The sequence below is a fragment of the Humulus lupulus genome, chromosome 9, assembly GCF_963169125.1.
Source record: "Humulus lupulus chromosome 9, drHumLupu1.1, whole genome shotgun sequence".
Taxonomy (NCBI): Eukaryota; Viridiplantae; Streptophyta; class Magnoliopsida; order Rosales; family Cannabaceae; genus Humulus; species Humulus lupulus.
The window spans coordinates 120,197,765-120,207,746 of NC_084801.1; the positions used below are offsets into that span (position 1 = coordinate 120,197,765).

The 9,982-nt window shown below is 34.5% G+C and overlaps 1 non-coding gene across 1 annotated transcript; it reads left to right on the forward strand.

Moving 5' to 3' along the window:
- The first annotated feature begins 3,065 nt into the window (after nt 1-3,065).
- On the forward strand, nt 3,066-3,172 carry LOC133802904 (small nucleolar RNA R71). The gene has a single exon (XR_009877649.1). It is a non-coding gene; the product is annotated as a small nucleolar RNA R71 (small nucleolar RNA).
- The last annotated feature ends 6,810 nt before the right edge of the window (nt 3,173-9,982 follow it).

Here is a 9,982-nt window from a genome sequence, read left to right on the forward strand (position 1 = left end):
GTTGCTGGCGTCACACATGATCTCGAAAGGAAGACTCCAATCGGGTGACTGAATGATGGGAGCGGAAGTGAGCGAATTGACAAGCGCTCGGAATGATTCCTCACACTTAGGTGTCCACTCAAAGGTAACATCTTTGGCTAGGAGGTTGCTCAGTGGACGAGCAATCATTGAAAAATTTTGTATGAACCTCCTATAGAAACCAGCATGACCAAGAAATGACCTAACGTCTTTGACAGTCTTAGGAGTCGGCAGGTTGGAGATAAGGTCGACTTTGGATTGATCAACCTCAATTCCTTTTTCAGAAACAATGTGGCCTAAGACTATGCCAGAAGATACCATGAAGTGGCATTTCTCCCAATTAAGGACAAGTCCCTTCTCGATGCATCGTTTTAAAACAGCTTCAAGATGAAGAAGACATGTCTCGAAGGAGTTTCCAAAAATGGTTAGGTCATCCATGAATACTTCCATTGATTTTTCGATCATGTCACTAAAGATGCTCATCATGCATCTTTGGAAAGTAGCTAGTGCATTACACAAGCCAAATGGCATACGCCGGAAAGCAAAAGTGCCAAAGGGACAAGTGAAAGTGGTCTTATCTTGATCCTCTAATGCAATCTCAATTTGATAATAGCCAGAATAGCCATCAAGAAAGCAATAGAAAGGATGACCAGCTACACGTTCAAGGATTTGATCAATAAATGGGAGTGGAAAGTGATCTTTGCGGGAGGCGGCATTTAATTTTCTATAATCGATGCACATGCACCATCCCGTCACCGTTTTTGTGGGGACAAGGACCCCTTTTTCGTTTTGGATAACGATGACACCAGATTTCTTGGGCACGACTTGAGTAGGACTGACCCATTTGCTATCTGCTACCGGGTAAATAATACCAGCGTCTAGCAATTTCAAAACTTCATTTTTTACAACTTCCTTCATCGTGGGGTTCAGTCACCGCTGAGGGTCTCTTCGAGGGATGGCTTCGTCCTCTAGATTGATTTGATGGGAGCAAATTAAAGGGCTAATACCTTTGATATCAGCAAGCGTCCAACCTATCGCAGATTTATGCGTCCGTAGTAGCTCGAGTAACTGCAATTCTTGAGAATTTTGAAGGTTGGATGAGATGATAACTGGAAAGGTTTCACCGTCTCCCAAGATGGCATGTTTCAAACCCTCGGGAAGTTGGGTCAATTGAACAGTTGGAACCTCTTCGGCTGAAGTTTTCGGCTGAAGTTTTCGGCTGTGTCCTCTCGCGAGGTAGCTCTTCAAAGCGAGGTTGCCAAAACTGAGTCCTTCTATGGTGTGAGTCTATGCGATCTGATATTGCAAGAGTAGACTAAATAGAGCTTGGACTTTCGTTGTCGAACAGAAGGAGGAGTTCATCAAGATTATCAAAGTTGTTGTGCAATTGAACCTCCTCGGGAATTAAAGAGTCAATCATGAATGTTTGATAGCATTCATCATCTTCTCGGGCTTGTTTCCTGATGTGGAAGATATTGACTTCAAGAGTCATGTTTCCAAATGATATCTTCATTAGACCATTCCGAAAATTAATCAAAGCTTTTGCTGTAGCAAGGAATGGTCTTCCGAGGATAATAGGAATTTTAGACTCCATGTTCACCACAGATTGGGTATCAAGAATAAGAAAATCCACGGGGTAATAGAATTTTTCAATCTGAACCAATACATCCTCAACAATACCCCTAGGCTTTTTGGTGGAGCGGTCAGCAAGTTGTAGCACAACAGATGTTGGCTTCATTTCTCCAAGACCGAGTTGCGAGTATACAGAGTAAGGCATGAGATTTACACTCGCGCCAAGATCAAGTAAGGCTTGGCTGACTTCATGGGTCCCAATTTGGCAAGAAATGGTGGGACATCCCGGATCTTTGTATTTTGGCGGTGCCTTTTGTTCAATCACCGCACTCACTTGCTCGGTCAAGAAAGCAGTCTTCTTGACATGGTGCTTCCTTTTTGCAGTGCAAAGATCCTTGATGATTTTGGCATAAGCGGGCACTTGTTTTATGATGTGAATCAGGGGAAGATTAATCTTCACTTGTGTTAAGTGCTCAAGGAGTTCAGCTCGGTTAGCAGGAAGTTTCCCAACAGGTTTCAAAGCCTGGGGAAATGGTATTTTTGGAGTGGCATTGAGGGGTGGATTTTCATAAATGACTTTTGGAGAACTGGGAGTGTTGGATTTTATGGGTGGGTCTTGCAGAGTTTTACCGCTTCTCGTCGTGATGGCATTTACTTCCTTGACATTTTGATCATTAGAGTTTGAAGATTGGGCCATGTGTTGGCCTTGAACATTGAATTTTGGTTGGGAAGGAAGTTTGCCTTTTTCCGGAATGGCCAAGGATTCAATCAATTTTGAGAATTGACATTTCATTTCCTTGATTTCTTCCATCATTTGGCGATTCAATTTGGATTGTTCCTCCATGAATGCATGAAGAGTATTCTCGAGAGAATTTCGTTGTGGCTGAGCATTGTAATGAGGTGCAGAATACGCCTTTGATGGTTGAAATTGTTGCTCATTTCTCCATTGGCCTCCAGACGATTGAGCTTGGTTGGAATCTCTCCAACTGAAATTTGGGTGGTTTCTCCAACCAGGGTTGTACGTATGGGAGAATGTCTTGTTATATGCCCCTAAGGCATTGCATTGCTCCTCATAAACCCCCCTCATTTCATTCAAAGCTAAGCAGTCCTTAGCTAAGTGCTCCGTCCCTCCACAAACAAAAAAAGGTTCTTGCGGTTCCGCTTGAGCGATCATGTGCGACTTTTGCCCATTTTTCGTCATTAAGACCTCAAACTGCTTTTTCAAAGCTTCGAGTTGGGCCTTAATACTATCCTCTTCTCGAAGTTGATAGATCCCAGATGGTTTGTGTTGGTTGGTGCTGTCAGTAGCACTTGGACCAGTCCAGGTGTGAGACTTTTTTGCAGTTTCTTCGAGATATTCAAGAGCATCGTCTAGCTCTTTTTCGAGGAATTCACCATTGCATAGCATTTCTACAAACTGGCGCTCATGACTCGTGAGGCCTTCATAGAAGTAACTGACCAAGCGCCAGTTCTCATAGCCATGGTGCGGGCACTGATTTAACATATCTTTGAATCTTTCCCAGACTTGATAGAACGTCTCATTGTCTTTTTGGGAAAATGTGGAAATCTGTCGTTTTAGACTGTTGGTCTTATGGCTGGGGAAGTGTTCCAGAAAGAAAGATTTGGTCATATCCTCCCATGTTCCAATCGACCTAGGTCTTAAAGAGTACAACCAACTTTTGGCTTTGTCCTTCAAGGAGAAAGGGAAGAACTTCAGTCGCACAGCATCGGCATTGTCGGCTCGGTTATAGAACGTGGCTACCACCTCCTCGAATTCTTTGATATGCACGTATGGGCTTTCGTTTTCCATTCCATGAAATGTAGGCAAGAGTTGAATCATGCCAGGTTTAAAGTCTAATGCGGGCATATTAGGAGGGAAGATAATGCATGAAGGTGTGGAAGTGCGAGTAGGATGGAGGTAGTCATTGAGAGTTCTTGGTTGGATTTCATCATTGCGAGCCATTGCGAATGGGTTATTATCAGCGAAAGTTTGTGGAGAAGCAAGATTGGTGGAAGGAGTTCCGGTAGGAGTGGCAGATGAATTGAAAGAAGTGCCACTGGAAGTTTCGTGATGATTCATCCACCCTCGGAAATCAGAATTAGATGTATTTTATGTTTCTTTTTTTTTTTTTTTTTTTGTTAAACTTGTTCCCAGGTAGATTTGGAGGTTTTCAAGTGATCTCCAACGCCTTACTAGAACTCCCCGAGGTTACTGAGTAAGTATGGTGGATCACAAGTCAACCTTTTCGACCAAACAACCTTTAAGCAGAGTGAAATTGCTTATTTTGACAGAACAAGCTTGGTTTTCTTATAGTAATAAGTTCAACAATGTAATAGTGCAAATGTAGATGCTCGAAATGTTCCCAAGCCGATTGGGAAGGTTGCCAAGGTACCGCTTTAGACCCACACTTGCCTAGACAGAACTCCCCGAGGTTCCCAGGTAAGTGTGGAGGGTAACGCTATCACAAACCTTATTTAACAACCAATCTTTCTAGACAGAACAATATCGGTTTCTACCATTTGTAATATTACACAATTGTTCCCAATACTAAGAGTTTTATGATCGAAATTTTATGAACAATTTTATGCAATTTTATGTTTTTTTTTGTTTTTGAAAAACCTAAATTCTAAGGAAAACTAAGGCAAAAGAAAAGAAAAAACTAAACTAAGTAACAAAATAATAAAAAAAACACAAAACAAAATAAAATAAGAAAAGAAAATTAAACTGAAGAGAAAATAGCAAGCTTAATCTATTTTTTTTTTCAAATATGTATTAAACTAAAAAAAAAATAGAATAGAAATTAAGAAAGAAAAATGGAGTAAGAATTAAAAAAAAAATTATATAAATATATGGTTTTTTTTAAAAAAAACAAAAAGAGAAGAAAAATGGAAAAGAAAAAAAAGAAATAGAAATAGAAATAAGAATAAGAATAAATATATATATATATAATTTTTTTTGTTTTTTTTTTTCAGTTTTTGCTTTTTTTTTTAGATATGTATAAATATATATGAATATAAATATATTTTTTTTTTTTGTTACCGAAAAAAAAAATGTAGAAGAGAAGAAAAATATATATATAAAAAAAAAAATTGTAGTTTTTTTTTTCTTTTTGTTTTTTTTATAATAATAATCTAATTAATTAAAAAAATAGTAAATAAAAATTATATTAACACAATATTTATTCCAACACAAACACAAATAAAGTTACTAATATTTTTGTAAAAATTTCACTAAACCTTTGAAAATTACCTCCCCGGCAACGGCGCCAAAATTTGTTTAACGCCCAAAATGTGACTACACGAAGCGGTAGTTGTAGTAAGATCGGGCGGTCGATCCACAAGGAGGTAACCTAAAATCAAAAGGTTAGTAGAAAATAACACAAAAAGTTAGTAACAAGGAGTAAATAAAATTGTAAATGGAAAGAAATTTGAGATTTTAGTATTGTATTTTTGATAAAGTGATGAAATGAGATAAGTGAAATAAATGTAGGATGTAGTCAAGAGTTTGAGAAAATGAAAGGTTTCAAGAATCATCCATATGCTTGCTTAGTTACTTGGTTACTTGATTTACAAAAATAAACAAGTAAATAGTTCACATCCCAACATTTACTTGGAAAATCTAACATTAAAGTCCATATTCTTTTCTAACAAAAGTCCATTTGAGTTATAAAGTTCTTTACTTTAAAAGCACAAAGTTAATCTTATGAAAAATCTAAAAATGACAAAATACCTAAGGGCAATAATGCAATAGAAGATTAGACATAAAATTATGTATCAATATTACTTTTGCTAATTAGAAGCACATAGAAAGAGCATGACTAATCCTATATACTATTAGCATAAGTAAATAAAGATAGCAAAATAAAGATAGAGATGAAAGAATATAAATAACTCAAATATATTACATTAAGAACATAGTAAATCAAAGTAGCAAAATAACATTACTTGCATATGGAATCATCCCTAACCTTCCTAGGAAGATTAGGCCATTATGCTCATGATTCTCACAAAATTCTAAGAAGAAAATATGAGAAAAAAGTGAGTGGAAATTTTGCTATAGTTTCTCTACTCTAAAAATTACATACCAAATGTGAAGAAAGTGTCCCTATTTATAGATGAGGAAAATGACTAAAAAGAAATTAAACAACAAAATGGGGTTTACAAAATAAATCTGAAATATTAATAATAAAATATGATTTTGAAAAATCAAATCTTATTATTAATATTACCCTAGCTATTTTTGTGTATAGTCAAAATGCTCTTTTTCTAAAATACCCCAAAAACATAATCTATAAAGCTCAAAATAGCAATTTACAAAGCCCAATACCCACAAAACATGGCTGGTGACACAAGAGGGTTTTGACTCATTTTCAACCAATGAGAGAGTGCCACGTAGGCAGCCTTGGCTGAAGAATTAGGCTGCTTCAAATGGGCCTGGGAGCTTGCTGAAGGAGCTTCATGTGTTGGGCTTTCATATGCATTTGGGCATTTGGGCTTTCAAATGGTCACGTTAACATGGAGGAAATATGCATATATGTGCATATGGGTCAATGCAGGTGGAAAGGAGGAGCTGGGAAGGCTGCATGCGTGAAGAATCTGCTGGAGCATTCGGACAGGTGGCGCGTGGAGAGGCCGCCAGGTGGCTGGCAGGCGGACGCATGGCGAGCCTTGAGCGCACCAAGTGGCGCTAGGAGAGGAAAAAGGCTGAGCTTGGGCCAACGGGCCTAGGCTTCTTCAGATTGGGCTATTTTCTCTTAAGAAAAATGCCACTTTCTATTCTCTTTTTTTTCAGATTTAATTATTTCTCTATTCTCCATTTTTATTAGTGTCCAAATGCAATTTATTTCCTGAAAATTAAACATAAATTAAATTAAAATTAATATTTTCAATTATAAAATATATTACAATAAATTCATGAAAATATTAATTAAAACTTAATTTATTTTACACTTTAAAACTAATTAATTTGCATTTTTGAGCACTAATCAAAGATGGAGGAAAAAAAATCAGAAAACATCTTCAAATAAACAAGGTAAGATAGAAAATATAGTGAACATAGAAATATTATTTTGAAATTTATATTTATCTTGTTTATGTGGTGTTGTTTTCAAGTTGTTTTTGTGTTTGTATCACTGAACATGTGACATAAAATGTATAATTGTCACTGAAAACATTGTAATAAATTTTAATAAAAAAACTTAGATTATTTACCTTTCAGATAATGAAATTCAATACCGATTTTGGTACAAAACAATGGACACTGGATGATCAAAAATAATTATGATGATTTCGAAGCAAGTGAAGAATTTAAAACAAAGCAAATGAAGAATTTCTAAGCAACTACACTGCAACCCAGAAACAACGGCTATTCAACTATAGTATCAAGTGAAATAATGCTATCTGCCACTGAAAATAAGGCAACACCATCAACCAATCTATTTTTCACCTCTAGATAGTCAATAGTAACACAATAACATGCATGATACACAAAACAAATGAATATGAAAAACAACACAAGGTCGATCTCAGATTAACACCATAACAACAATGGTCTAATCCAAAAAAATGTATAGTCAACGCAAGAGCAACACCAAAACAACAAGAAGTCAAAGTTGTCATAAATATTTGAAGAAGAAGATGAAGAAGGAATATAGAAAGAGATGGAGAGAGAGGTGTTGGGCTTGAAAAAAAAAAGAAAAAGATAAATGGCCAGTGTATCGCATTGGAAAAAAAAAGAGGGAAATAGAGAAAATAAATAGAAAGTGAAACAAGTATGGGGTATTGGGCAACGTGCAAGAAAAGAAATGACAAAAATGATTAAAAGTTGTAGAAAGAATAAATAGGTACATTATCCTATCACTTCTAGTTATTAACCATTTCTACACATATAATAATAATAATAAGTGTGTGGTGCTCTAACTTCCAAGTGTCTCAAAAATGAATTTTATAATAATAATAATAATAATGGAGGGTAACATGTGATCGGCTAAAAAAACAAATGGAGACAGAGTGTGGTAGGAAAATAAGTTGAGAGAGTGTAAGAAACAAAAAAATTGGAATAAAAATAGAGATAAAAGCAACATGTGACTTGAACATCAATATAATCGCCACCTGATTACAACATTAAAGCAAATCATTAACAAAAATATATTGAGCAACAATGAACCAAAAACTAATAAATAACAATTGTTAATTCAACCACAAACTCATTATCTTCTTTAACCACAAAAAGTAACACACATAAACATTAAAACAACAAAAAATTAAAATAAAATAACAATTGACAATATTAAAATATAAAAATAAAACAACAATGAACAACACAAAAATAATTTGGAAAACAACAATAGTACGACAACTAACAAACAACACAACAGAAATTGAAAAACAACAGAACAGATGCTAAAAATATATCATTCAACATTACAAATTTAAAAAATTAGGCATGAAAAAAAAATCAATAATCAAAATGGTATGTAACCCAATGTAGTGCATTTTCCTCACAATAAAAAAATATATAGAATTAAAAAATATACTTTCTTCTTCCCTTTGTGTAGTAGAATCAAACCCCATTTATTTATTTATTTAAAATATACATATTTTATAGTCTTTCACACATATGCAAACAACAAAGATAGAATAATACCCACAAAAATCTTGCTGATTAGCTCAAACTCTACTAGAGATAGAAAGTCCAAAGAGAGAGATGGAGAGAAGTAAGAAGAGTGAGTTAAAGAAACAATCTACAATTCAAAACCCATAGGGGGTGTTTAGTATAGGGTAAAGTGAAGGTGGGAATGAGAATCTAAAACACTTTCCATGTTTGATTCAAATTTTTAGGGGGTAAGGTTAATAATTTTTGTGGGCCTCATATGTATTTTAAGGGGAAAATGAACCATTTTATACACTTGAGTTTAATATTATCTTCATCTTAAGCCCCTCTACACTTTCCAAGGTCACTTAACTACTCAAAACAAATACCACCATAGTGATTAGCTTGTTTCTTAAACTTTGAGGGATTTCATGTTCTTTTTTAATAGAGGGATCGCCTCTAAATCTACTTAACCTTTTCAAAACAAGAGATTTTTTAGCCACAACAATTTTTGGAACTGTATTTGGAAATGGAGAAGGTCAGAAAGTGAAGACCTTCTTTAAGTACTAACAGTAAAAGAAAATGTAGAAGAAGAACAAATAAAAATGAAGGTTGGGTACATGGGTAAAAAAACAAAAACAAAAAAATAAAAAGAAAGTCGGATAATGTGTGATGGTTAGAAGAAACAAAATAAGAAGAAAAAAAAACAATAAAAAGAGAAAGAGTGGAAAAAAAGTGTTTTAAAAAAAAAAAGAAATTTCATGTTATATGCATGATAATTTAGTGTCATGTTATATGCATGATAATGAGTCGGGTAATGTGCGATGGTGAAAAGAAACAAAATAAGAAGAAAAAAAATAATAAAAAGAGAAAGAGTGGAAAAAGAGCGTTTTAAAAAGGGAAATTTCATATTATATGCATGATAATTTAGAGAAATTTTTTATTATGCCAACATAAGTTACTATCTCAAATATATGACAATTTCAATTTTTTAAACAAAAATACCCCTAAAATTTAAACACTAATTTTCTCTCTCATTTCAAACTCTCTCTCTCTCTCTCTAACATCTCTCATTCTCTCACTCTCTCTCTCATTCTAATTTTGTAGATCTCGAAAAATTACCAAAATTTTAAAAAAAAAATCTAAAATAGATATTTGAATGACAAAATATGAACTTCCAAAATTTTCGTCAAATTTCAATGCAGAGCATCGAAATTGCATAGAAAAAGTATCGTTTTAGCAAAAAAAAAAAACAAGTTTTCATGATTGCATCGCAAGAGCATCGAAAAACCATCGAAAAAGCATCGTTTTGGTCAAAAATCAAGTTTTCATGATTGCATCGCATCAACATCGAAACACCATCGATTTTGCATAAAAAAAAAGCATCGTTTTGGCCACAAAATAAGTTTTCATGATTGCATCGCAAGAGCATCGAAACACCATCGATTTTGCATCGAAATTGCATCGAAAAAGTATCGTTTTGGCAAAAAAAAAAAAAGTTTTCATGATTATATCGAGAGAGCATCGAAACACCATCAATTTTGCATCGAAATTGTATCGATTTTGCATTGAAAAATCATCGTTTTTGCTAAAAAAAAATAAAGTTTCATGATTGCATCGAAATTCCATCGATTTTGCATCGAAAAGACATCATTTTGATGCAATTTAGATATTGTTTTATGATGTTTCGATGCAATTTCGATGCAAAATCGATGGTGTTTCGATGCTCTTGCGATGCAATCATGAAAACTTGTTTTTTGGCCAAAACGATGTTGTTTCGATGCAAACTCGATGGTTTTT